The following is a 25,122-nucleotide window of genomic DNA, read 5'->3' as shown; positions in this document are numbered from 1 at the left end:
GGGAACAAGACCTAGCCGCATTTGAAAGAAAAATGACTTTTTTGATGTGTAGTCCTTAGAAACGGAAAGTAAAAATCAGGGGAGAAACTGAAAACTATGCTGGAAATCTAGGAAGTTGTGGAAATAGATGGCCAGCAGACAGGCATCAATCACAACATGAAAGGAGATTTTTGAACCGAGCTTGTCAAAAATAACTATTGTTTTTACTGTGGGTAAAATGCTGATGTTATCAAATAAAAGTGGATGCTGTGACTATAAACCTCCTTTAAGGGCTCAATGACCCCTTCGAGTCGACGCACGGTGCCACGTGTCTCCTGGACCAGCGCTTTCTAAAGTGCCGAAATAGCTCAGTTGGGAGAGCGTTAGACTGAAGATCTAGAGGTCCCTGGTTCGATCCCGGGTTTCGGCAATTGTTGTATCCTGAACAGGCATAACCCTACCTTTGATTATATGACTTTCCCATGAATTAGGCCAGTGCGTGTTTGATTCTTTCGCTTCTCATGTGCCTGTTGCCCTAACAGGGTGGTTGCTTAGTTTCACCTGGAACAAAGTAAAGTATCTTGCTGCCTGTTTTCCTTTCCGGCTAAATGCATAGACATAAAAATGTCACTCGTCATTGTCATTCCTTCACACCAGCACATGGTACCCCAGAATTGTCATCAAGATTAGGCAGAAAAGGCCGAAATAGCTCAGTTGGGAGAGCGTTAGACTGAAGATCTAAAGGTCCCTGGTTCGATCCCGGGTTTCGGCAACTGTACCTGCTCCTTTTGGTGTACCGCTTTCTGACAAGAAAAGGAAGACCAAGCAGGAGTTTGAGAAAGTTGTTTAGAGCAGACTAAGGTCTGGGGCTCAGCAGAAACGCAATTGTGCAACATCCCGCAGTTTATGCTTTTCTCAGCCAATGTGCAAGGACAAGTCAAAATATCCCTTCTTCTTCATAGGACATTTGTACACCAACGCATAGTTCTGCAGAGCCTTGGGAAGAAAAGTCCAGCATGTTTCATTTTCACCTGCAATATACCAATGAAAGCCGTGGGAACAAGACCTAGCCGCATTTGAAAGAAAAATGACTTTTTTGATGTGTAGTCCTTAGAAACGGAAAGTAAAAATCAGGGGAGAAACTGAAAACTATGCTGGAAATCTAGGAAGTTGTGGAAATAGATGGCCAGCAGACAGGCATCAATCACAACATGAAAGGAGATTTTTGAACCGAGCTTGTCAAAAATAACTATTGTTTTTACTGTGGGTACAATGCTGATGTTATCAAATAAAAGTGGATGCTGTGACTATAAACCTCCTTTAAGGGCTCAATGACCCCTTCGAGTCGACGCACGGTGCCACGTGTCTCCTGGACAAACGCTTTCTAAAGTGCCGAAATGGCTCAGTTGGGAGAGCGTTAGACTGAAGATCTAAAGGTCCCTGGTTCGATCCATGGTTTTGTGCAATTGTTGTATTCTGAACAGGGATAACTCTACCTTTGATTATATGACTTTACCATGAATTAGGCCAGTGCGTGTTTGATTCTTTTCGCTTCTCATGTGCCTGTTGCCCTAACAGGGTGGTTGCTTAGTTTCACCTGGAACAAAGTAAAGTATCTTGCTGCCTGTTTTCCTTTCCGGCTAAATGCATAGACATAAAAATGTCACTCGTCATTATCATTCCTTCACACCAGCACATGGTACCCCAGAATTGTCATCAAGTTTAGGCAGAAAAGGCCGAAATAGCTCAGTTGGGAGAGCGTTAGACTGAAGATCTAAAGGTCCCTGGTTCGATCCCGGGTTTCGGCAACTGTACCTGCTCCTTTTGGTGTACCGCTTTCTGACAAGAAAAGGAAGACCAAGCAGGAGTTTGAGAAAGTTGTTTAGAGCAGACTAAGGTCTGGGGCTCAGCAGAAACGCAATTGTGCAACATCCCGCAGTTTATGCTTTTCTCAGCCAATGTGCAAGGACAAGTCAAAATATCCCTTCTTCTTCATAGGACATTTGTACACCAACGCATAGTTCTGCAGAGCCTTGGGAAGAAAAGTCCAGCATGTTTCATTTTCACCTGCAATATACCAATGAAAGCCGTGGGAACAAGACCTAGCCGCATTTGAAAGAAAAATGACTTTTTTGATGTGTAGTCCTTAGAAACGGAAAGTAAAAATCAGGGGAGAAACTGAAAACTATGCTGGAAATCTAGGAAGTTGTGGAAATAGATGGCCAGCAGACAGGCATCAATCACAACATGAAAGGAGATTTTTGAACCGAGCTTGTCAAAAATAACTATTGTTTTTACTGTGGGTACAATGCTGATGTTATCAAATAAAAGTGGATGCTGTGACTATAAACCTCCTTTAAGGGCTCAATGACCCCTTCGAGTCGACGCACGGTGCCACGTGTCTCCTGGACAAGCACTTTCTAAAGTGCCGAAATAGCTCAGTTGGGAGAGCGTTAGACTGAAGATCTAAAGGTCCCTGGTTCGATCCCGGGTTTCGGCAATTGTTGTATCCTGAACAGGGATTACCCTACCTTTGATTATATGACTTTCCCATGAATTAAGCCAGTGCGTGTTTGATTCTTTCGCTTCTCATGTGCCTGTTGCCCTAACAGGGTGGTTGCTTAGTTTCACCTGGAACAAAATAAAGTATCTTGCTGCCTGTTTTCCTTTCCGGCTAAATGCATAGACATAAAAATGTCACTCGTCATTGTCATTCCTTCACACCAGCACATGGTACCCCAGAATTGTCATCAAGATTAGGCAGAAAAGGCCGAAATAGCTCAGTTGGGAGAGCGTTAGACTGAAGATCTAAAGGTCCCGGGTTTCGGCAACTGTACCTGCTCCTTTTGGTGTACCGCTTTCTGACAAGAAAAGGAAGACCAAGCAGGAGTTTGAGAAAGTTGTTTAGAGCAGACTAAGGTCTGGGGAACAGCAGAAACGCAATTGTGCAACATCCCGCAGTTTATGCTTTTCTCAGCCAATGTGCAAGGACAAGTCAAAATATCCCTTCTTCTTCATAGGACATTTGTACACCAACGCATAGTTCTGCAGAGCCTTGGGAAGAAAAGTCCAGCATGTTTCATTTTCACCTGCAATATACCAATGAAAGCCGTGGGAACAAGACCTAGCCGCATTTGAAAGAAAAATGACTTTTTTGATGTGTAGTCCTTAGAAACGGAAAGTAAAAATCAGGGGAGAAACTGAAAACTATGCTGGAAATCTAGGAAGTTGTGGAAATAGATGGCCAGCAGACAGGCATCAATCACAACATGAAAGGAGATTTTTGAACCGAGCTTGTCAAAAATAACTATTGTTTTTACTGTGGGTACAATGCTGATGTTATCAAATAAAAGTGGATGCTGTGACTATAAACCTCCTTTAAGGGCTCAATGACCCCTTCGAGTCGACGCACGGTGCCACGTGTCTCCTGGACAAGCGCTTTCTAAAGTGCCGAAATAGCTCAGTTGGGAGAGCGTTAGACTGAAGATCTAAAGGTCCCTGGTTCGATCCCGGGTTTCGGCAATTGTTGTATCCTGAACAGGGATTACCCTACCTTTGATTATATGACTTTCCCATGAATTAGGCCAGTGCGTGTTTGATTCTTTCGCTTCTCATGTGCCTGTTGCCCTAACAGGGTGGTTGCTTAGTTTCACCTGGAACAAAGTAAAGTATCTTGCTGCCTGTTTTCCTTTCCGGCTAAATGCATAGACATAAAAATGTCACTTGTCATTGTCATTCCTTCACACCAGCACATGGTACCCCAGAATTGTCATCAAGATTAGGCAGAAAAGGCCGAAATAGCTCAGTTGGGAGAGCGTTAGACTGAAGATCTAAAGGTCCCTGGTTCGATCCCGGGTTTCGGCAACTGTACCTGCTCCTTTTGGTGTACCGCTTTCTGACAAGAAAAGGAAGACCAAGCAGGAGTTTGAGAAAGTTGGTTAGAGCAGACTAAGGCCTGGGGCTCAGCAGAAACGCAATTGTGCAACATCCCGCAGTTTATGCTTTTCTCAGCCAATGTGCAAGGACAAGTCAAAATATCCCTTCTTCTTCATAGGACATTTGTACACCAACGCATAGTTCTGCAGAGCCTTGGGAAGAAAAGTCCAGCATGTTTCATTTTCACCTGCAATATACCAATGAAAGCCGTGGGAACAAGACCTAGCCGCATTTGAAAGAAAAATGACTTTTTTGATGTGTAGTCCTTAGAAACGGAAAGTAAAAATCAGGGGAGAAACTGAAAACTATGCTGGAAATCTAGGAAGTTGTGGAAATAGATGGCCAGCAGACAGGCATCAATCACAACATGAAAGGAGATTTTTGAACCGAGCTTGTCAAAAATAACTATTGTTTTTACTGTGGGTACAATGCTGATGTTATCAAATAAAAGTGGATGCTGTGACTATAAACCTCCTTTAAGGGCTCAATGACCCCTTCGAGTCGACGCACGGTGCCACGTGTCTCCTGGTCAAACGCTTTCTAAAGTGCCTAAATAGCTCTGTTGGGAGAGCGTTAGACAGAAGATCTAAAGGTCCCTGGTTCGATCCCGGGTTTCGGCAATTGTTGTATCCTTAACAGGGATAACCCTCCCTTTGATTATATGACTTTCCCATGAATTAGGCCAGTGCGTGTTTGATTCTTTCGCTTCTCATGTGCCTGTTGTCCTAACAGGGTGGTTGCTTAGTTTCACCTGGAACAAAGTAAAGTATCTTGCTGCCTGTTTTCCTTTCCGGCTAAATGCATAGACATAAAAATGTCACTTGTCATTGTCATTCCTTCACACCAGCACATGGTACCCCAGAATTGTCATCAAGATTAGGCAGAAAAGGCCAAAATAGCTCAGTTGGGAGAGCGTTAGACTGAAGATCTAAAGGTCCCTGGTTCGATCCCGTGTTTCGGCAACTGTACCTGCTCCTTTTGGTGTACCGCTTTCTGACAAGAAAAGGAAGACCAAGCAGGAGTTTGAGAAAGTTGTTTAGAGCAGACTAAGGCCTGGGGCTCAGCAGAAACGCAATTGTGCAACATCCCGCAGTTTATGCTTTTCTCAGCCAATGTGCAAGGACAAGTCAAAATATCCCTTCTTCTTCATAGGACATTTGTACACCAACGCATAGTTCTGCAGAGCCTTGGGAAGAAAAGTCCAGCATGTTTCATTTTCACCTGCAATATACCAATGAAAGCCGTGGGAACAAGACCTAGCCGCATTTGAAAGAAAAATGACTTTTTTGATGTGTAGTCCTTAGAAACGGAAAGTAAAAATCAGGGGAGAAACTGAAAACTATGCTGGAAATCTAGGAAGTTGTGGAAATAGATGGCCAGCAGACAGGCATCAATCACAACATGAAAGGAGATTTTTGAACCGAGCTTGTCAAAAATAACTATTGTTTTTACTGTGGGTACAATGCTGATGTTATCAAATAAAAGTGGATGCTGTGACTATAAACCTCCTTTAAGGGCTCAATGACCCCTTCGAGTCGACGCACGGTGCCACGTGTCTCCTGGACAAATGCTTTCTAAAGTGCCGAAATAGCTCAGTTGGGAGAGCGTTAGACTGAAGATCTAAAGGTCCCTGGTTCGATCCCGGGTTTCGGCAACTGTACCTGCTCCTTTTGGTGTACCGCTTTCTGACAAGAAAAGGAAGACCAAGCAGGAGTTTGAGAAAGTTGGTTAGAGCAGACTAAGGCCTGGGGCTCAGCAGAAACGCAATTGTGCAACATCCCGCAGTTTATGCTTTTCTCAGCCAATGTGCAAGGACAAGTCAAAATATCCCTTCTTCTTCATAGGACATTTGTACACCAACGCATAGTTCTGCAGAGCCTTGGGAAGAAAAGTCCAGCATGTTTCATTTTCACCTGCAATATACCAATGAAAGCCGTGGGAACAAGACCTAGCCGCATTTGAAAGAAAAATGACTTTTTTGATGTGTAGTCCTTAGAAACGGAAAGTAAAAATCAGGGGAGAAACTGAAAACTATGCTGGAAATCTAGGAAGTTGTGGAAATAGATGGCCAGCAGACAGGCATCAATCACAACATGAAAGGAGATTTTTGAACCGAGCTTGTCAAAAATAACTATTGTTTTTACTGTGGGTACAATGCTGATGTTATCAAATAAAAGTGGATGCTGTGACTATAAACCTCCTTTAAGGGCTCAATGACCCCTTCGAGTCGACGCACGGTGCCACGTGTCTCCTGGACAAACGCTTTCTAAAGTGCCGAAATAGCTCAGTTGGGAGAGCGTTAGACTGAAGATCTAAAGGTCCCTGGTTCGAACCCGGGGTTCGGCAATTGTTGTATCCTGAACAGGGATTACCCTACCTTTGATTATATGACTTTCCCATGAATTAGGCCAGTGCGTGTTTGATTCTTTCGCTTCTCATGTGCCTGTTGTCCTAACAGGGTGGTTGCTTAGTTTCACCTGGAACAAAGTAAAGTATCTTGCTGCCTGTTTTCCTTTCCGGCTAAATGCATAGACATAAAAATGTCACTCGTCATTGTCATTCCTTCACACCAGCACATGGTACCCCAGAATTGTCATCAAGATTAGGCAGAAAAGGCCGAAATAGCTCAGTTGGGAGAGCGTTAGACTGAAGATCTAAAGGTCCCTGGTTCGATCCCGGGTTTCGGCAACTGTACCTGCTCCTTTTGGTGTACCGCTTTCTGACAAGAAAAGGAAGACCAAGCAGGAGTTTGAGAAAGTTGTTTAGAGCAGACTAAGGTCTGGGGCTCAGCAGAAACGCAATTGTGCAACATCCCGCAGTTTATGCTTTTCTCAGCCAATGTGCAAGGACAAGTCAAAATATCCCTTCTTCTTCATAGGACATTTGTACACCAACGCATAGTTCTGCAGAGCCTTGGGAAGAAAAGTCCAGCATGTTTCATTTTCACCTGCAATATACCAATGAAAGCCGTGGGAACAAGACCTAGCCGCATTTGAAAGAAAAATGACTTTTTTGATGTGTAGTCCTTAGAAACGGAAAGAAAAAATCAGGGGAGAAACTGAAAACTATGCTGGAAATCTAGGAAGTTGGGGAAATAGATGGCCAGCAGACAGGGCATCAATCACAACATGAAAGGAGATTTTTGAACCGAGCTTGTCAAAAATAACTATTGTTTTTACTGTGGGTACAATGCTGATGTTATCAAATAAAAGTGGATGCTGTGACTATAAACCTCCTTTAAGGGCTCAATGACCCCTTCGAGTCGACGCACGGTGCCACGTGTCTCCTGGACAAATGCTTTCTAAAGTGCCGAAATAGCTCAGTTGGGAGAGCGTTAGACTGAAGATCTAAAGGTCCCTGGTTCGATCCCGGGTTTCGGCAACTGTACCTGCTCCTTTTGGTGTACCGCTTTCTGACAAGAAAAGGAAGACCAAGCAGGAGTTTGAGAAAGTTGGTTAGAGCAGACTAAGGCCTGGGGCTCAGCAGAAACGCAATTGTGCAACATCCCGCAGTTTATGCTTTTCTCAGCCAATGTGCAAGGACAAGTCAAAATATCCCTTCTTCTTCATAGGACATTTGTACACCAACGCATAGTTCTGCAGAGCCTTGGGAAGAAAAGTCCAGCATGTTTCATTTTCACCTGCAATATACCAATGAAAGCCGTGGGAACAAGACCTAGCCGCATTTGAAAGAAAAATGACTTTTTTGATGTGTAGTCCTTAGAAACGGAAAGTAAAAATCAGGGGAGAAACTGAAAACTATGCTGGAAATCTAGGAAGTTGTGGAAATAGATGGCCAGCAGACAGGCATCAATCACAACATGAAAGGAGATTTTTGAACCGAGCTTGTCAAAAATAACTATTGTTTTTACTGTGGGTACAATGCTGATGTTATCAAATAAAAGTGGATGCTGTGACTATAAACCTCCTTTAAGGGCTCAATGACCCCTTCGAGTCGACGCACGGTGCCACGTGTCTCCTGGTCAAACGCTTTCTAAAGTGCCTAAATAGCTCTGTTGGGAGAGCGTTAGACAGAAGATCTAAAGGTCCCTGGTTCGATCCCGGGTTTCGGCAATTGTTGTATCCTGAACAGGGATTACCCTACCTTTGATTATATGACTTTCCCATGAATTAGGCCAGTGCGTGTTTGATTCTTTCGCTTCTCATGTGCCTGTTGTCCTAACAGGGTGGTTGCTTAGTTTCACCTGGAACAAAGTAAAGTATCTTGCTGCCTGTTTTCCTTTCCGGCTAAATGCATAGACATAAAAATGTCACTCGTCATTGTCATTCCTTCACACCAGCACATGGTACCCCAGAATTGTCATCAAGATTAGGCAGAAAAGGCCGAAATAGCTCAGTTGGGAGAGCGTTAGACTGAAGATCTAAAGGTCCCTGGTTCGATCCCGGGTTTCGGCAACTGTACCTGCTCCTTTTGGTGTACCGCTTTCTGACAAGAAAAGGAAGACCAAGCAGGAGTTTGAGAAAGTTGTTTAGAGCAGACTAAGGTCTGGGGCTCAGCAGAAACGCAATTGTGCAACATCCCGCAGTTTATGCTTTTCTCAGCCAATGTGCAAGGACAAGTCAAAATATCCCTTCTTCTTCATAGGACATTTGTACACCAACGCATAGTTCTGCAGAGCCTTGGGAAGAAAAGTCCAGCATGTTTCATTTTCACCTGCAATATACCAATGAAAGCCGTGGGAACAAGACCTAGCCGCATTTGAAAGAAAAATGACTTTTTTGATGTGTAGTCCTTAGAAACGGAAAGAAAAAATCAGGGGAGAAACTGAAAACTATGCTGGAAATCTAGGAAGTTGGGGAAATAGATGGCCAGCAGACAGGGCATCAATCACAACATGAAAGGAGATTTTTGAACCGAGCTTGTCAAAAATAACTATTGTTTTTACTGTGGGTACAATGCTGATGTTATCAAATAAAAGTGGATGCTGTGACTATAAACCTCCTTTAAGGGCTCAATGACCCCTTCGAGTCGACGCACGGTGCCACGTGTCTCCTGGACAAATGCTTTCTAAAGTGCCGAAATAGCTCAGTTGGGAGAGCGTTAGACTGAAGATCTAAAGGTCCCTGGTTCGATCCCGGGTTTCGGCAATTGTTGTATCCTGAACAGGGATTACCCTACCTTTGATTATATGACTTTCCCATGAATAAGGCCAGTGCGTGTTTGATTCTTTCGCTTCTCATGTGCCTGTTGCCCTAACAGGGTGGTTGCTTAGTTTCACCTGGAACAAAATAAAGTATCTTGCTGCCTGTTTTCCTTTCCGGCTAAATGCATAGACATAAAAATGTCACTCGTCATTGTCATTCCTTCACACCAGCACATGGTACCCCAGAATTGTCATCAAGGTTAGGCAGAAAAGGCCGAAATAGCTCAGTTGGGAGAGCGTTAGACTGAAGATCTAAAGGTCCCTGGTTCGATCCCGGGTTTCGGCAACTGTACCTGCTCCTTTTGGTGTACCGCTTTCTGACAAGAAAAGGAAGACCAAGCAGGAGTTTGAGAAAGTTGTTTAGAGCAGACTAAGGTCTGGGGCTCAGCAGAAACGCAATTGTGCAACATCCCGCAGTTTATGCTTTTCTCAGCCAATGTGCAAGGACAAGTCAAAATATCCCTTCTTCTTCATAGGACATTTGTACACCAACGCATAGTTCTGCAGAGCCTTGGGAAGAAAAGTCCAGCATGTTTCATTTTCACCTGCAATATACCAATGAAAGCCGTGGGAACAAGACCTAGCCGCATTTGAAAGAAAAATGACTTTTTTGATGTGTAGTCCTTAGAAACGGAAAGTAAAAATCAGGGGAGAAACTGAAAACTATGCTGGAAATCTAGGAAGTTGTGGAAATAGATGGCCAGCAGACAGGCATCAATCACAACATGAAAGGAGATTTTTGAACCGAGCTTGTCAAAAATAACTATTGTTTTTACTGTGGGTACAATGCTGATGTTATCAAATAAAAGTGGATGCTGTGACTATAAACCTCCTTTAAGGGCTCAATGACCCCTTCGAGTCGACGCACGGTGCCACGTGTCTCCTGGACAAATGCTTTCTAAAGTGCCGAAATAGCTCAGTTGGGAGAGCGTTAGACTGAAGATCTAAAGGTCCCTGGTTCGATCCCAGGTTTCGGCAACTGTACCTGCTCCTTTTGGTGTACCGCTTTCTGACAAGAAAAGGAAGACCAAGCAGGAGTTTGAGAAAGTTGTTTAGAGCAGACTAAGGTCTGGGGCTCAGCAGAAACGCAATTGTGCAACATCCCGCAGTTTATGCTTTTCTCAGCCAATGTGCAAGGACAAGTCAAAATATCCCTTCTTCTTCATAGGACATTTGTACACCAACGCATAGTTCTGCAGAGCCTTGGGAAGAAAAGTCCAGCATGTTTCATTTTCACCTGCAATATACCAATGAAAGCCGTGGGAACAAGACCTAGCCGCATTTGAAAGAAAAATGACTTTTTTGATGTGTAGTCCTTAGAAACGGAAAGTAAAAATAAGGGGAGAAACTGAAAACTATGCTGGAAATCTAGGAAGTTGTGGAAATAGATGGCCAGCAGACAGGCATCAATCACAACATGAAAGGAGATTTTTGAACCGAGCTTGTCAAAAATAACGATTGTTTTTACTGTGGGTACAATGCTGATGTTATCAAATAAAAGTGGATGCTGTGACTATAAACCTCCTTTAAGGGCTCAATGACCCCTTCGAGTCGACGCACGGTGCCACGTGTCTCCTGGACAAACGCGTTCTAAAGTGCCGAAATAGCTCAGTTGGGAGAGCGTTAGACTGAAGATCTAAAGGTCCCTGGTTCGATCCCGGGTTTCGGCAATTGTTGTATCCTGAACAGGGATAACCCTCCCTTTGATTATATGACTTTCCCATGAATTAGGCCAGTGCGTGTTTGATTCTTTCGCTTCTCATGTGCCTGTTGTCCTAACAGGGTGGTTGCTTAGTTTCACCTGGAACAAAGTAAAGTATCTTGCTGCCTGTTTTCCTTTCCGGCTAAATGCATAGACATAAAAATGTCACTTGTCATTGTCATTCCTTCACACCAGCACATGGTACCCCAGAATTGTCATCAAGGTTAGGCAGAAAAGGCCGAAATAGCTCAGTTGGGAGAGCGTTAGACTGAAGATCTAAAGGTCCCTGGTTCGATCCCGGGTTTCGGCAACTGTAGCTGCTCCTTTTGGTGTACCGCTTTCTGACAAGAAAAGGAAGACCAAGCAGGAGTTTGAGAAAGTTGTTTAGAGCAGACTAAGGTCTGGGGCTCAGCAGAAATGCAATTGTGCAACATCCCGCAGTTTATGCTTTTCTCAGCCAATGTGCAAGGACAAGTCAAAATATCCCTTCTTCTTCATAGGACATTTGTACACCAACGCATAGTTCTGCAGAGCCTTGGGAAGAAAAGTCCAGCATGTTTCATTTTCACCTGCAATATACCAATGAAAGCCGTGGGAACAAGACCTAGCCGCATTTGAAAGAAAAATGACTTTTTTGATGTGTAGTCCTTAGAAACGGAAAGTAAAAATCAGGGGAGAAACTGAAAACTATGCTGGAAATCTAGGAAGTTGTGGAAATAGATGGCCAGCAGACAGGCATCAATCACAACATGAAAGGAGATTTTTGAACCGAGCTTGTCAAAAATAACTATTGTTTTTACTGTGGGTACAATGCTGATGTTATCAAATAAAAGTGGATGCTGTGACTATAAACCTCCTTTAAGGGCTCAATGACCCCTTCGAGTCGACGCACGGTGCCACGTGTCTCCTGGACAAACGCTTTTGAAAGTGCCGAAATAGCTCAGTTGGGAGAGCGTTAGACTGAAGATCTAAAGGTCCCTGGTTCGATCCCGGGTTTCGGCAATTGTTGTATCCTGAACAGGGATAACTCTACCTTTGATTATATGACTTTCCCATGAATTAGGCCAGTGCGTGTTTGATTCTTTCGCTTCTCATGTGCCTGTTGCCCTAACAGGGTGGTTGCTTAGTTTCACCTGGAACAAAGTAAAGTATCTTGCTGCCTGTTTTCCTTTCCGGCTAAATGCATAGACATAAAATTGTCACTCGTCATTGTCATTCCTTCACACCAGCACATGGTACCCCAGAATTGTCATCAAGATTAGGCAGAAAAGGCCGAAATAGCTCAGTTGGGAGAGCGTTAGACTGAAGATCTAAAGGTCCCTGGTTCGATCCCGGGTTTCGGCAACTGTACCTGCTCCTTTTGGTGTACCGCTTTCTGACAAGAAAAGGAAGACCAAGCAGGAGTTTGAGAAAGTTGTTTAGAGCAGACTAAGGTCTGGGGCTCAGCAGAAACGCAATTGTGCAACATCCCGCAGTTTATGCTTTTCTCAGCCAATGTGCAAGGACAAGTCAAAATATCCCTTCTTCTTCATAGGACATTTGTACACCAACGCATAGTTCTGCAGAGCCTTGGGAAGGAAAGTCCAGCATGTTTCATTTTCACCTGCAATATACCAATGAAAGCCGTGGGAACAAGACCTAGCCGCATTTGAAAGAAAAATGACTTTTTTGATGTGTAGTCCTTAGAAACGGAAAGTAAAAATCAGGGGAGAAACTGAAAACTATGCTGGAAATCTAGGAAGTTGTGGAAATAGATGGCCAGCAGACAGGCATCAATCACAACATGAAAGGAGATTTTTGAACCGAGCTTGTCAAAAATAACTATTGTTTTTACTGTGGGTAAAATGCTGATGTTATCAAATAAAAGTGGATGCTGTGACTATAAACCTCCTTTAAGGGCTCAATGACCCCTTCGAGTCGACGCACGGTGCCACGTGTCTCCTGGACCAGCGCTTTCTAAAGTGCCGAAATAGCTCAGTTGGGAGAGCGTTAGACTGAAGATCTAGAGGTCCCTGGTTCGATCCCGGGTTTCGGCAATTGTTGTATCCTGAACAGGCGTAACCCTACCTTTGATTATATGACTTTCCCATGAATTAGGCCAGTGCGTGTTTGATTCTTTCGCTTCTCATGTGCCTGTTGCCCTAACAGGGTGGTTGCTTAGTTTCACCTGGAACAAAGTAAAGTATCTTGCTGCCTGTTTTCCTTTCCGGCTAAATGCATAGACATAAAAATGTCACTCGTCATTGTCATTCCTTCACACCAGCACATGGTACCCCAGAATTGTCATCAAGATTAGGCAGAAAAGGCCGAAATAGCTCAGTTGGGAGAGCGTTAGACTGAAGATCTAAAGGTCCCTGGTTCGATCCCGGGTTTCGGCAACTGTACCTGCTCCTTTTGGTGTACCGCTTTCTGACAAGAAAAGGAAGACCAAGCAGGAGTTTGAGAAAGTTGTTTAGAGCAGACTAAGGTCTGGGGCTCAGCAGAAACGCAATTGTGCAACATCCCGCAGTTTATGCTTTTCTCAGCCAATGTGCAAGGACAAGTCAAAATATCCCTTCTTCTTCATAGGACATTTGTACACCAACGCATAGTTCTGCAGAGCCTTGGGAAGAAAAGTCCAGCATGTTTCATTTTCACCTGCAATATACCAATGAAAGCCGTGGGAACAAGACCTAGCCGCATTTGAAAGAAAAATGACTTTTTTGATGTGTAGTCCTTAGAAACGGAAAGTAAAAATCAGGGGAGAAACTGAAAACTATGCTGGAAATCTAGGAAGTTGTGGAAATAGATGGCCAGCAGACAGGCATCAATCACAACATGAAAGGAGATTTTTGAACCGAGCTTGTCAAAAATAACTATTGTTTTTACTGTGGGTACAATGCTGATGTTATCAAATAAAAGTGGATGCTGTGACTATAAACCTCCTTTAAGGGCTCAATGACCCCTTCGAGTCGACGCACGGTGCCACGTGTCTCCTGGACAAACGCTTTTGAAAGTGCCGAAATAGCTCAGTTGGGAGAGCGTTAGACTGAAGATCTAAAGGTCCCTGGTTCGATCCCGGGTTTTGGCAATTGTTGTATCCTGAACAGGGATAACTCTACCTTTGATTATATGACTTTCCCATGAATTAGGCCAATGCGTGTTTGATTCTTTCGCTTCTCATGTGCCTGTTGCCCTAACAGGGTGGTTGCTTAGTTTCACCTGGAACAAAGTAAAGTATCTTGCTGCCTGTTTTCCTTTCCGGCTAAATGCATAGACATAAAATTGTCACTCGTCATTGTCATTCCTTCACACCAGCACATGGTACCCCAGAATTGTCATCAAGATTAGGCAGAAAAGGCCGAAATAGCTCAGTTGGGAGAGCGTTAGACTGAAGATCTAAAGGTCCCTGGTTCGATCCCGGGTTTCGGCAACTGTACCTGCTCCTTTTGGTGTACCGCTTTCTGACAAGAAAAGGAAGACCAAGCAGGAGTTTGAGAAAGTTGGTTAGAGCAGACTAAGGCCTGGGGCTCAGCAGAAACGCAATTGTGCAACATCCCGCAGTTTATGCTTTTCTCAGCCAATGTGCAAGGACAAGTCAAAATATCCCTTCTTCTTCATAGGACATTTGTACACCAACGCATAGTTCTGCAGAGCCTTGGGAAGAAAAGTCCAGCATGTTTCATTTTCACCTGCAATATACCAATGAAAGCCGTGGGAACAAGACCTAGCCGCATTTGAAAGAAAAATGACTTTTTTGATGTGTAGTCCTTAGAAACGGAAAGTAAAAATCAGGGGAGAAACTGAAAACTATGCTGGAAATCTAGGAAGTTGTGGAAATAGATGGCCAGCAGACAGGCATCAATCACAACATGAAAGGAGATTTTTGAACCGAGCTTGTCAAAAATAACTATTGTTTTTACTGTGGGTACAATGCTGATGTTATCAAATAAAAGTGGATGCTGTGACTATAAACCTCCTTTAAGGGCTCAATGACCCTTTCGAGTCGACGCACGGTGCCACGTGTCTCCTGGTCAAACGCTTTCTAAAGTGCCTAAATAGCTCTGTTGGGAGAGCGTTAGACAGAAGATCTAAAGGTCCCTGGTTCGATCCCGGGTTTCGGCAATTGTTGTATCCTTAACAGGGATAACCCTCCCTTTGATTATATGACTTTCCCATGAATTAGGCCAGTGCGTGTTTGATTCTTTCGCTTCTCATGTGCCTGTTGTCCTAACAGGGTGGTTGCTTAGTTTCACCTGGAACAAAGTAAAGTATCTTGCTGCCTGTTTTCCTTTCCGGCTAAATGCATAGACATAAAAATGTCACTTGTCATTGTCATTCCTTCACACCAGCACATGGTACCCCAGAATTGTCATCAAGATTAGGCAGAAAAGGCCAAAATAGCTCAGTTGGGAGAGCGTTAGACTGAAGATCTAAAGGTCCCTGGTTCGATCCCGTGTTTCGGCAACTGTACCTGCTCCTTTTGGTGTACCGCTTTCTGACAAGAAAAGGAAGACCAAGCAGGAGTTTGAGAAAGTTGGTTAGAGCAGACTAAGGCCTGGGGCTCAGCAGAAACGCAATTGTGCAACATCCCGCAGTTTATGCTTTTCTCAGCCAATGTGCAAGGACAAGTCAAAATATCCCTTCTTCTTCATAGGACATTTGTACACCAACGCATAGTTCTGCAGAGCCTTGGGAAGAAAAGTCCAGCATGTTTCATTTTCACCTGCAATATACCAATGAAAGCCGTGGGAACAAGACCTAGCCGCATTTGAAAGAAAAATGACTTTTTTGATGTGTAGTCCTTAGAAACGGAAAGTAAAAATCAGGGGAGAAACTGAAAACTATGCTGGAAATCTAGGAAGTTGTGGAAATAGATGGCCAGCAGACAGGCATCAATCACAACATGAAAGGAGATTTTTGAACCGAGCTTGTCAAAAATAACTATTGTTTTTACTGTGGGTACAATGCTGATGTTATCAAATAAAAGTGGATGCTGTGACTATAAACCTCCTTTAAGGGCTCAATGACCCCTTCGAGTCGACGCACGGTGCCACGTGTCTCCTGGACAAACGCTTTCTAAAGTGCCGAAATAGCTCAGTTGGGAGAGCGTTAGACTGAAGATCTAAAGGTCCCTGGTTCGAACCCGGGGTTCGGCAATTGTTGTATCCTGAACAGGGATTACCCTACCTTTGATTATATGACTTTCCCATGAATTAGGCCAGTGCGTGTTTGATTCTTTCGCTTCTCATGTGCCTGTTGTCCTAACAGGGTGGTTGCTTAGTTTCACCTGGAACAAAGTAAAGTATCTTGCTGCCTGTTTTCCTTTCCGGCTAAATGCATAGACATAAAAATGTCACTCGTCATTGTCATTCCTTCACACCAGCACATGGTACCCCAGAATTGTCATCAAGATTAGGCAGAAAAGGCCGAAATAGCTCAGTTGGGAGAGCGTTAGACTGAAGATCTAAAGGTCCCTGGTTCGATCCCGGGTTTCGGCAACTGTACCTGCTCCTTTTGGTGTACCGTTTTCTGACAAGAAAAGGAAGACCAAGCAGGAGTTTGAGAAAGTTGTTTAGAGCAGACTAAGGTCTGGGGCTCAGCAGAAACGCAATTGTGCAACATCCCGCAGTTTATGCTTTTCTCAGCCAATGTGCAAGGACAAGTCAAAATATCCCTTCTTCTTCATAGGACATTTGTACACCAACGCATAGTTCTGCAGAGCCTTGGGAAGAAAAGTCCAGCATGTTTCATTTTCACCTGCAATATACCAATGAAAGCCGTGGGAACAAGACCTAGCCGCATTTGAAAGAAAAATGACTTTTTTGATGTGTAGTCCTTAGAAACGGAAAGAAAAAATCAGGGGAGAAACTGAAAACTATGCTGGAAATCTAGGAAGTTGGGGAAATAGATGGCCAGCAGACAGGGCATCAATCACAACATGAAAGGAGATTTTTGAACCGAGCTTGTCAAAAATAACTATTGTTTTTACTGTGGGTACAATGCTGATGTTATCAAATAAAAGTGGATGCTGTGACTATAAACCTCCTTTAAGGGCTCAATGACCCCTTCGAGTCGACGCACGGTGCCACGTGTCTCCTGGACAAATGCTTTCTAAAGTGCCGAAATAGCTCAGTTGGGAGAGCGTTAGACTGAAGATCTAAAGGTCCCTGGTTCGATCCCGGGTTTCGGCAACTGTACCTGCTCCTTTTGGTGTACCGCTTTCTGACAAGAAAAGGAAGACCAAGCAGGAGTTTGAGAAAGTTGGTTAGAGCAGACTAAGGCCTGGGGCTCAGCAGAAACGCAATTGTGCAACATCCCGCAGTTTATGCTTTTCTCAGCCAATGTGCAAGGACAAGTCAAAATATCCCTTCTTCTTCATAGGACATTTGTACACCAACGCATAGTTCTGCAGAGCCTTGGGAAGAAAAGTCCAGCATGTTTCATTTTCACCTGCAATATACCAATGAAAGCCGTGGGAACAAGACCTAGCCGCATTTGAAAGAAAAATGACTTTTTTGATGTGTAGTCCTTAGAAACGGAAAGTAAAAATCAGGGGAGAAACTGAAAACTATGCTGGAAATCTAGGAAGTTGTGGAAATAGATGGCCAGCAGACAGGCATCAATCACAACATGAAAGGAGATTTTTGAACCGAGCTTGTCAAAAATAACTATTGTTTTTACTGTGGGTACAATGCTGATGTTATCAAATAAAAGTGGATGCTGTGACTATAAACCTCCTTTAAGGGCTCAATGACCCCTTCGAGTCGACGCACGGTGCCACGTGTCTCCTGGACAAACGCTTTCTAAAGTGCCGAAATAGCTCAGTTGGGAGAGCGTTAGACTGAAGATCTAAAGGTCCCTGGTTCGAACCCGGGGTTCGGCAATTGTTGTATCCTGAACAGGGATTACCCTACCTTTGATTATATGACTTTCCCATGAATTAGGCCAGTGCGTGTTTGATTCTTTCGCTTCTCATGTGCCTGTTGTCCTAACAGGGTGGTTGCTTAGTTTCACCTGGAACAAAGTAAAGTATCTTGCTGCCTGTTTTCCTTTCCGGCTAAATGCATAGACATAAAAATGTCACTCGTCATTGTCATTCCTTCACACCAGCACATGGTACCCCAGAATTGTCATCAAGATTAGGCAGAAAAGGCCGAAATAGCTCAGTTGGGAGAGCGTTAGACTGAAGATCTAAAGGTCCCTGGTTCGATCCCGGGTTTCGGCAACTGTACCTGCTCCTTTTGGTGTACCGCTTTCTGACAAGAAAAGGAAGACCAAGCAGGAGTTTGAGAAAGTTGTTTAGAGCAGACTAAGGTCTGGGGCTCAGCAGAAACGCAATTGTGCAACATCCCGCAGTTTATGCTTTTCTCAGCCAATGTGCAAGGACAAGTCAAAATATCCCTTCTTCTTCATAGGACATTTGTACACCAACGCATAGTTCTGCAGAGCCTTGGGAAGAAAAGTCCAGCATGTTTCATTTTCACCTGCAATATACCAATGAAAGCCGTGGGAACAAGACCTAGCCGCATTTGAAAGAAAAATGACTTTTTTGATGTGTAGTCCTTAGAAACGGAAAGAAAAAATCAGGGGAGAAACTGAAAACTATGCTGGAAATCTAGGAAGTTGGGGAAATAGATGGCCAGCAGACAGGGCATCAATCACAACATGAAAGGAGATTTTTGAACCGAGCTTGTCAAAAATAACTATTGTTTTTACTGTGGGTACAATGCTGATGTTATCAAATAAAAGTGGATGCTGTGACTATAAACCTCCTTTAAGGGCTCAATGACCCCTTCGAGTCGACGCACGGTGCCACGTGTCTCCTGGACAAATGCTTTCTAAAGTGCCGAAATAGCTCAGTTGGGAGAGCGTTAGACTGAAGATCTAAAGGTCCCTGGTTCGATCCCGGGTTTCGGCAACTGTACCTGCTCCTTTTGGTGTACCGCTTTCTGACAAGAAAAGGAAGACCAAGCAGGAGTTTGAGAAAGTTGGTTAGAGCAGACTAAGGCCTGGGGCTCAGCAGAAACGCAATTGTGCAACATCCCGCAGTTTATGCTTTTCTCAGCCAATGTGCAAGGACAAGTCAAAATATCCCTTCTTCTTCATAGGACATTTGTACACCAACGCATAGTTCTGCAGAGCCTTGGGAAGAAAAGTCCAGCATGTTTCATTTTCACCTGCAATATACCAATGAAAGCCGTGGGAACAAGACCTAGCCGCATTTGAAAGAAAAATGACTTTTTTGATGTGTAGTCCTTAGAAACGGAAAGTAAAAATCAGGGGAGAAACTGAAAACTATGCTGGAAATCTAGGAAGTTGTGGAAATAGATGGCCAGCAGACAGGCATCAATCACAACATGAAAGGAGATTTTTGAACCGAGCTTGTCAAAAATAACTATTGTTTTTACTGTGGGTACAATGCTGATGTTATCAAATAAAAGTGGATGCTGTGACTATAAACCTCCTTTAAGGGCTCAATGACCCCTTCGAGTCGACGCACGGTGCCACGTGTCTCCTGGACAAACGCTTTCTAAAGTGCCGAAATAGCTCAGTTGGGAGAGCGTTAGACTGAAGATCTAAAGGTCCCTGGTTCGAACCCGGGGTTCGGCAATTGTTGTATCCTGAACAGGGATTACCCTACCTTTGATTATATGACTTTCCCATGAATTAGGCCAGTGCGTGTTTGATTCTTTCGCTTCTCATGTGCCTGTTGTCCTAACAGGGTGGTTGCTTAGTTTCACCTGGAACAAAGTAAAGTATCTTGCTGCCTGTTTTCCTTTCCGGCTAAATGCATAGACATAAAAATGTCACTCGTCATTGTCATTCCTTCACACCAGCACATGGTACCCCAGAATTGTCATCAAGATTAGGCAGAAAAGGCCGAAATAGCTCAGTTGGGAGAGCGTTAGACTGAAGATCTAAAGGTCCCTGGTTCGATCCCGGGTTTCGGCAACTGTACCTGCTCCTTTTGGTGTACCGCTTTCTGACAAGAAAAGGAAGACCAAGCAGGAGTTTGAGAAAGTTGTTTAGAGCAGACTAAGGTCTGGGGCTCAGCAGAAACGCAATTGTGCAACATCCCGCAGTTTATGCTTTTCTCAGCCAATGTGCAAGGACAAGTCAAAATATCCCTTCTTCTTCATAGGACATTTGTACACCAACGCATAGTTCTGCAGAGCCTTGGGAAGAAAAGTCCAGCATGTTTCATTTTCACCTGCAATATACCAATGAAAGCCGTGGGAACAAGACCTAGCCGCATTTGAAAGAAAAATGACTTTTTTGATGTGTAGTCCTTAGAAACGGAAAGAAAAAATCAGGGGAGAAACTGAAAACTATGCTGGAAATCTAGGAAGTTGGGGAAATAGATGGCCAGCAGACAGGGCATCAATCACAACATGAAAGGAGATTTTTGAACCGAGCTTGTCAAAAATAACTATTGTTTTTACTGTGGGTACAATGCTGATGTTATCAAATAAAAGTGGATGCTGTGACTATAAACCTCCTTTAAGGGCTCAATGACCCCTTCGAGTCGACGCACGGTGCCACGTGTCTCCTGGACAAATGCTTTTGAAAGTGCCGAAATAGCTCAGTTGGGAGAGCGTTAGACTGAAGATCTAAAGGTCCCTGGTTCGATCCCGGGTTTTGGCAATTGTTGTATCCTGAACAGGGATAACTCTACCTTTGATTATATGACTTTCCCATGAATTAGGCCAATGCGTGTTTGATTCTTTCGCTTCTCATGTGCCTGTTGCCCTAACAGGGTGGTTGCTTAGTTTCACCTGGAACAAAGTAAAGTATCTTGCTGCCTGTTTTCCTTTCCGGCTAAATGCATAGACATAAAATTGTCACTCGTCATTGTCATTCCTTCACACCAGCACATGGTACCCCAGAATTGTCATCAAGATTAGGCAGAAAAGGCCGAAATAGCTCAGTTGGGAGAGCGTTAGACTGAAGATCTAAAGGTCCCTGGTTCGATCCCAGGTTTCGGCAACTGTACCTGCTCCTTTTGGTGTACCGCTTTCTGACAAGAAAAGGAAGACCAAGCAGGAGTTTGAGAAAGTTGTTTAGAGCAGACTAAGGTCTGGGGCTCAGCAGAAACGCAATTGTGCAACATCCCGCAGTTTATGCTTTTCTCAGCCAATGTGCAAGGACAAGTCAAAATATCCCTTCTTCTTCATAGGACATTTGTACACCAACGCATAGTTCTGCAGAGCCTTGGGAAGAAAAGTCCAGCATGTTTCATTTTCACCTGCAATATACCAATGAAAGCCGTGGGAACAAGACCTAGCCGCATTTGAAAGAAAAATGACTTTTTTGATGTGTAGTCCTTAGAAACGGAAAGTAAAAATAAGGGGAGAAACTGAAAACTATGCTGGAAATCTAGGAAGTTGTGGAAATAGATGGCCAGCAGACAGGCATCAATCACAACATGAAAGGAGATTTTTGAACCGAGCTTGTCAAAAATAACGATTGTTTTTACTGTGGGTACAATGCTGATGTTATCAAATAAAAGTGGATGCTGTGACTATAAACCTCCTTTAAGGGCTCAATGACCCCTTCGAGTCGACGCACGGTGCCACGTGTCTCCTGGACAAACGCATTCTAAAGTGCCGAAATAGCTCAGTTGGGAGAGCGTTAGACTGAAGATCTAAAGGTCCCTGGTTCGATCCCGGGTTTCGGCAATTGTTGTATCCTGAACAGGGATAACCCTCCCTTTGATTATATGACTTTCCCATGAATTAGGCCAGTGCGTGTTTGATTCTTTCGCTTCTCATGTGCCTGTTGTCCTAACAGGGTGGTTGCTTAGTTTCACCTGGAACAAAGTAAAGTATCTTGCTGCCTGTTTTCCTTTCCGGCTAAATGCATAGACATAAAAATGTCACTTGTCATTGTCATTCCTTCACACCAGCACATGGTACCCCAGAATTGTCATCAAGGTTAGGCAGAAAAGGCCGAAATAGCTCAGTTGGGAGAGCGTTAGACTGAAGATCTAAAGGTCCCTGGTTCGATCCCGGGTTTCGGCAACTGTAGCTGCTCCTTTTGGTGTACCGCTTTCTGACAAGAAAAGGAAGACCAAGCAGGAGTTTGAGAAAGTTGTTTAGAGCAGACTAAGGTCTGGGGCTCAGCAGAAATGCAATTGTGCAACATCCCGCAGTTTATGCTTTTCTCAGCCAATGTGCAAGGACAAGTCAAAATATCCCTTCTTCTTCATAGGACATTTGTACACCAACGCATAGTTCTGCAGAGCCTTGGGAAGAAAAGTCCAGCATGTTTCATTTTCACCTGCAATATACCAATGAAAGCCGTGGGAACAAGACCTAGCCGCATTTGAAAGAAAAATGACTTTTTTGATGTGTAGTCCTTAGAAACGGAAAGTAAAAATCAGGGGAGAAACTGAAAACTATGCTGGAAATCTAGGAAGTTGTGGAAATAGATGGCCAGCAGACAGGCATCAATCACAACATGAAAGGAGATTTTTGAACCGAGCTTGTCAAAAATAACTATTGTTTTTACTGTGGGTACAATGCTGATGTTATCAAATAAAAGTGGATGCTGTGACTATAAACCTCCTTTAAGGGCTCAATGACCCCTTCGAGTCGACGCACGGTGCCACGTGTCTCCTGGACAAACGCTTTTGAAAGTGCCGAAATAGCTCAGTTGGGAGAGCGTTAGACTGAAGATCTAAAGGTCCCTGGTTCGATCCCGGGTTTCGGCAATTGTTGTATCCTGAACAGGGATAACTCTACCTTTGATTATATGACTTTCCCATGAATTAGGCCAGTGCGTGTTTGATTCTTTCGCTTCTCATGTGCCTGTTGCCCTAACAGGGTGGTTGCTTAGTTTCACCTGGAACAAAGTAAAGTATCTTGCTGCCTGTTTTCCTTTCCGGCTAAATGCATAGACATAAAATTGTCACTCGTCATTGTCATTCCTTCACACCAGCACATGGTACCCCAGAATTGTCATCAAGATTAGGCAGAAAAGGCCGAAATAGCTCAGTTGGGAGAGCGTTAGACTGAAGATCTAAAGGTCCCTGGTTCGATCCCGGGTTTCGGCAACTGTACCTGCTCCTTTTGGTGTACCGCTTTCTGACAAGAAAAGGAAGACCAAGCAGGAGTTTGAGAAAGTTGTTTAGAGCAGACTAAGGTCTGGGGCTCAGCAGAAACGCAATTGTGCAACATCCCGCAGTTTATGCTTTTCTCAGCCAATGTGCAAGGACAAGTCAAAATATCCCTTCTTCTTCATAGGACATTTGTACACCAACGCATAGTTCTGCAGAGCCTTGGGAAGGAAAGTCCAGCATGTTTCATTTTCACCTGCAATATACCAATGAAAGCCGTGGGAACAAGACCTAGCCGCATTTGAAAGAAAAATGACTTTTTTGATGTGTAGTCCTTAGAAACGGAAAGTAAAAATCAGGGGAGAAACTGAAAACTATGCTGGAAATCTAGGAAGTTGTGGAAATAGATGGCCAGCAGACAGGCATCAATCACAACATGAAAGGAGATTTTTGAACCGAGCTTGTCAAAAATAACTATTGTTTTTACTGTGGGTACAATGCTGATGTTATCAAATAAAAGTGGATGCTGTGACTATAAACCTCCTTTAAGGGCTCAATGACCCCTTCGAGTCGACGCACGGTGCCACGTGTCTCCTGGACAAATGCTTTCTAAAGTGCCGAAATAGCTCAGTTGGGAGAGCGTTAGACTGAAGATCTAAAGGTCCCTGGTTCGATCCCAGGTTTCGGCAACTGTACCTGCTCCTTTTGGTGTACCGCTTTCTGACAAGAAAAGGAAGACCAAGCAGGAGTTTGAGAAAGTTGTTTAGAGCAGACTAAGGTCTGGGGCTCAGCAGAAACGCAATTGTGCAACATCCCGCAGTTTATGCTTTTCTCAGCCAATGTGCAAGGACAAGTCAAAATATCCCTTCTTCTTCATAGGACATTTGTACACCAACGCATAGTTCTGCAGAGCCTTGGGAAGAAAAGTCCAGCATGTTTCATTTTCACCTGCAATATACCAATGAAAGCCGTGGGAACAAGACCTAGCCGCATTTGAAAGAAAAATGACTTTTTTGATGTGTAGTCCTTAGAAACGGAAAGTAAAAATAAGGGGAGAAACTGAAAACTATGCTGGAAATCTAGGAAGTTGTGGAAATAGATGGCCAGCAGACAGGCATCAATCACAACATGAAAGGAGATTTTTGAACCGAGCTTGTCAAAAATAACGATTGTTTTTACTGTGGGTACAATGCTGATGTTATCAAATAAAAGTGGATGCTGTGACTATAAACCTCCTTTAAGGGCTCAATGACCCCTTCGAGTCGACGCACGGTGCCACGTGTCTCCTGGACAAACGCGTTCTAAAGTGCCGAAATAGCTCAGTTGGGAGAGCGTTAGACTGAAGATCTAAAGGTCCCTGGTTCGATCCCGGGTTTCGGCAATTGTTGTATCCTGAACAGGGATAACCCTCCCTTTGATTATATGACTTTCCCATGAATTAGGCCAGTGCGTGTTTGATTCTTTCGCTTCTCATGTGCCTGTTGTCCTAACAGGGTGGTTGCTTAGTTTCACCTGGAACAAAGTAAAGTATCTTGCTGCCTGTTTTCCTTTCCGGCTAAATGCATAGACATAAAAATGTCACTTGTCATTGTCATTCCTTCACACCAGCACATGGTACCCCAGAATTGTCATCAAGGTTAGGCAGAAAAGGCCGAAATAGCTCAGTTGGGAGAGCGTTAGACTGAAGATCTAAAGGTCCCTGGTTCGATCCCGGGTTTCGGCAACTGTAGCTGCTCCTTTTGGTGTACCGCTTTCTGACAAGAAAAGGAAGACCAAGCAGGAGTTTGAGAAAGTTGTTTAGAGCAGACTAAGGTCTGGGGCTCAGCAGAAATGCAATTGTGCAACATCCCGCAGTTTATGCTTTTCTCAGCCAATGTGCAAGGACAAGTCAAAATATCCCTTCTTCTTCATAGGACATTTGTACACCAACGCATAGTTCTGCAGAGCCTTGGGAAGAAAAGTCCAGCATGTTTCATTTTCACCTGCAATATACCAATGAAAGCCGTGGGAACAAGACCTAGCCGCATTTGAAAGAAAAATGACTTTTTTGATGTGTAGTCCTTAGAAACGGAAAGTAAAAATCAGGGGAGAAACTGAAAACTATGCTGGAAATCTAGGAAGTTGTGGAAATAGATGGCCAGCAGACAGGCATCAATCACAACATGAAAGGAGATTTTTGAACCGAGCTTGTCAAAAATAACTATTGTTTTTACTGTGGGTACAATGCTGATGTTATCAAATAAAAGTGGATGCTGTGACTATAAACCTCCTTTAAGGGCTCAATGACCCCTTCGAGTCGAC

General features: G+C 43.8%; 31 non-coding genes across 31 annotated transcripts; all 31 read left to right on the top strand.

The window, feature by feature from the left end:
* The first annotated feature begins 678 nt into the window (after positions 1–678).
* Positions 679–751, top strand: TRNAF-GAA (transfer RNA phenylalanine (anticodon GAA)). The gene has a single exon. It is a non-coding gene; the product is annotated as a tRNA-Phe (tRNA).
* A 963-nt stretch (positions 752–1,714) lies between these two features.
* TRNAF-GAA (transfer RNA phenylalanine (anticodon GAA)) lies at positions 1,715–1,787 on the top strand. The gene has a single exon. It is a non-coding gene; the product is annotated as a tRNA-Phe (tRNA).
* A 619-nt stretch (positions 1,788–2,406) lies between these two features.
* Positions 2,407–2,479, top strand: TRNAF-GAA (transfer RNA phenylalanine (anticodon GAA)). Its single transcript has one exon. It is a non-coding gene; the product is annotated as a tRNA-Phe (tRNA).
* Positions 2,480–3,428: 949 nt separating this feature from the next.
* On the top strand, positions 3,429–3,501 carry TRNAF-GAA (transfer RNA phenylalanine (anticodon GAA)). Its single transcript has one exon. It is a non-coding gene; the product is annotated as a tRNA-Phe (tRNA).
* A 269-nt stretch (positions 3,502–3,770) lies between these two features.
* TRNAF-GAA (transfer RNA phenylalanine (anticodon GAA)) lies at positions 3,771–3,843 on the top strand. Its single transcript has one exon. It is a non-coding gene; the product is annotated as a tRNA-Phe (tRNA).
* A 1,653-nt stretch (positions 3,844–5,496) lies between these two features.
* Positions 5,497–5,569, top strand: TRNAF-GAA (transfer RNA phenylalanine (anticodon GAA)). The gene has a single exon. It is a non-coding gene; the product is annotated as a tRNA-Phe (tRNA).
* Positions 5,570–6,530: 961 nt separating this feature from the next.
* On the top strand, positions 6,531–6,603 carry TRNAF-GAA (transfer RNA phenylalanine (anticodon GAA)). The gene has a single exon. It is a non-coding gene; the product is annotated as a tRNA-Phe (tRNA).
* Positions 6,604–7,223: 620 nt separating this feature from the next.
* Positions 7,224–7,296, top strand: TRNAF-GAA (transfer RNA phenylalanine (anticodon GAA)). The gene has a single exon. It is a non-coding gene; the product is annotated as a tRNA-Phe (tRNA).
* Positions 7,297–8,257: 961 nt separating this feature from the next.
* Positions 8,258–8,330, top strand: TRNAF-GAA (transfer RNA phenylalanine (anticodon GAA)). Its single transcript has one exon. It is a non-coding gene; the product is annotated as a tRNA-Phe (tRNA).
* A 620-nt stretch (positions 8,331–8,950) lies between these two features.
* Positions 8,951–9,023, top strand: TRNAF-GAA (transfer RNA phenylalanine (anticodon GAA)). The gene has a single exon. It is a non-coding gene; the product is annotated as a tRNA-Phe (tRNA).
* Positions 9,024–9,292: 269 nt separating this feature from the next.
* On the top strand, positions 9,293–9,365 carry TRNAF-GAA (transfer RNA phenylalanine (anticodon GAA)). The gene has a single exon. It is a non-coding gene; the product is annotated as a tRNA-Phe (tRNA).
* Positions 9,366–9,984: 619 nt separating this feature from the next.
* On the top strand, positions 9,985–10,057 carry TRNAF-GAA (transfer RNA phenylalanine (anticodon GAA)). Its single transcript has one exon. It is a non-coding gene; the product is annotated as a tRNA-Phe (tRNA).
* A 619-nt stretch (positions 10,058–10,676) lies between these two features.
* Positions 10,677–10,749, top strand: TRNAF-GAA (transfer RNA phenylalanine (anticodon GAA)). Its single transcript has one exon. It is a non-coding gene; the product is annotated as a tRNA-Phe (tRNA).
* A 269-nt stretch (positions 10,750–11,018) lies between these two features.
* TRNAF-GAA (transfer RNA phenylalanine (anticodon GAA)) lies at positions 11,019–11,091 on the top strand. Its single transcript has one exon. It is a non-coding gene; the product is annotated as a tRNA-Phe (tRNA).
* Positions 11,092–11,710: 619 nt separating this feature from the next.
* On the top strand, positions 11,711–11,783 carry TRNAF-GAA (transfer RNA phenylalanine (anticodon GAA)). The gene has a single exon. It is a non-coding gene; the product is annotated as a tRNA-Phe (tRNA).
* Positions 11,784–12,052: 269 nt separating this feature from the next.
* Positions 12,053–12,125, top strand: TRNAF-GAA (transfer RNA phenylalanine (anticodon GAA)). Its single transcript has one exon. It is a non-coding gene; the product is annotated as a tRNA-Phe (tRNA).
* A 961-nt stretch (positions 12,126–13,086) lies between these two features.
* TRNAF-GAA (transfer RNA phenylalanine (anticodon GAA)) lies at positions 13,087–13,159 on the top strand. The gene has a single exon. It is a non-coding gene; the product is annotated as a tRNA-Phe (tRNA).
* A 961-nt stretch (positions 13,160–14,120) lies between these two features.
* Positions 14,121–14,193, top strand: TRNAF-GAA (transfer RNA phenylalanine (anticodon GAA)). Its single transcript has one exon. It is a non-coding gene; the product is annotated as a tRNA-Phe (tRNA).
* Positions 14,194–16,188: 1,995 nt separating this feature from the next.
* TRNAF-GAA (transfer RNA phenylalanine (anticodon GAA)) lies at positions 16,189–16,261 on the top strand. The gene has a single exon. It is a non-coding gene; the product is annotated as a tRNA-Phe (tRNA).
* A 620-nt stretch (positions 16,262–16,881) lies between these two features.
* Positions 16,882–16,954, top strand: TRNAF-GAA (transfer RNA phenylalanine (anticodon GAA)). The gene has a single exon. It is a non-coding gene; the product is annotated as a tRNA-Phe (tRNA).
* A 961-nt stretch (positions 16,955–17,915) lies between these two features.
* TRNAF-GAA (transfer RNA phenylalanine (anticodon GAA)) lies at positions 17,916–17,988 on the top strand. The gene has a single exon. It is a non-coding gene; the product is annotated as a tRNA-Phe (tRNA).
* A 620-nt stretch (positions 17,989–18,608) lies between these two features.
* Positions 18,609–18,681, top strand: TRNAF-GAA (transfer RNA phenylalanine (anticodon GAA)). Its single transcript has one exon. It is a non-coding gene; the product is annotated as a tRNA-Phe (tRNA).
* Positions 18,682–19,642: 961 nt separating this feature from the next.
* Positions 19,643–19,715, top strand: TRNAF-GAA (transfer RNA phenylalanine (anticodon GAA)). Its single transcript has one exon. It is a non-coding gene; the product is annotated as a tRNA-Phe (tRNA).
* A 962-nt stretch (positions 19,716–20,677) lies between these two features.
* TRNAF-GAA (transfer RNA phenylalanine (anticodon GAA)) lies at positions 20,678–20,750 on the top strand. The gene has a single exon. It is a non-coding gene; the product is annotated as a tRNA-Phe (tRNA).
* Positions 20,751–21,369: 619 nt separating this feature from the next.
* Positions 21,370–21,442, top strand: TRNAF-GAA (transfer RNA phenylalanine (anticodon GAA)). Its single transcript has one exon. It is a non-coding gene; the product is annotated as a tRNA-Phe (tRNA).
* Positions 21,443–21,711: 269 nt separating this feature from the next.
* Positions 21,712–21,784, top strand: TRNAF-GAA (transfer RNA phenylalanine (anticodon GAA)). The gene has a single exon. It is a non-coding gene; the product is annotated as a tRNA-Phe (tRNA).
* Positions 21,785–22,403: 619 nt separating this feature from the next.
* TRNAF-GAA (transfer RNA phenylalanine (anticodon GAA)) lies at positions 22,404–22,476 on the top strand. The gene has a single exon. It is a non-coding gene; the product is annotated as a tRNA-Phe (tRNA).
* Positions 22,477–22,745: 269 nt separating this feature from the next.
* Positions 22,746–22,818, top strand: TRNAF-GAA (transfer RNA phenylalanine (anticodon GAA)). The gene has a single exon. It is a non-coding gene; the product is annotated as a tRNA-Phe (tRNA).
* Positions 22,819–23,437: 619 nt separating this feature from the next.
* TRNAF-GAA (transfer RNA phenylalanine (anticodon GAA)) lies at positions 23,438–23,510 on the top strand. Its single transcript has one exon. It is a non-coding gene; the product is annotated as a tRNA-Phe (tRNA).
* A 619-nt stretch (positions 23,511–24,129) lies between these two features.
* On the top strand, positions 24,130–24,202 carry TRNAF-GAA (transfer RNA phenylalanine (anticodon GAA)). The gene has a single exon. It is a non-coding gene; the product is annotated as a tRNA-Phe (tRNA).
* A 269-nt stretch (positions 24,203–24,471) lies between these two features.
* TRNAF-GAA (transfer RNA phenylalanine (anticodon GAA)) lies at positions 24,472–24,544 on the top strand. Its single transcript has one exon. It is a non-coding gene; the product is annotated as a tRNA-Phe (tRNA).
* The last annotated feature ends 578 nt before the right edge of the window (positions 24,545–25,122 follow it).

The sequence above is a fragment of the Lithobates pipiens genome, unplaced genomic scaffold, assembly GCF_037356315.1.
Source record: "Lithobates pipiens isolate NorthernLeopardFrog02 unplaced genomic scaffold, aLitPip1_a1.2 Scaffold_18, whole genome shotgun sequence".
NCBI classification, from domain to species: domain Eukaryota; kingdom Metazoa; phylum Chordata; class Amphibia; order Anura; family Ranidae; genus Lithobates; species Lithobates pipiens.
This window is presented reverse-complemented; position numbering and strand designations above follow the sequence as displayed.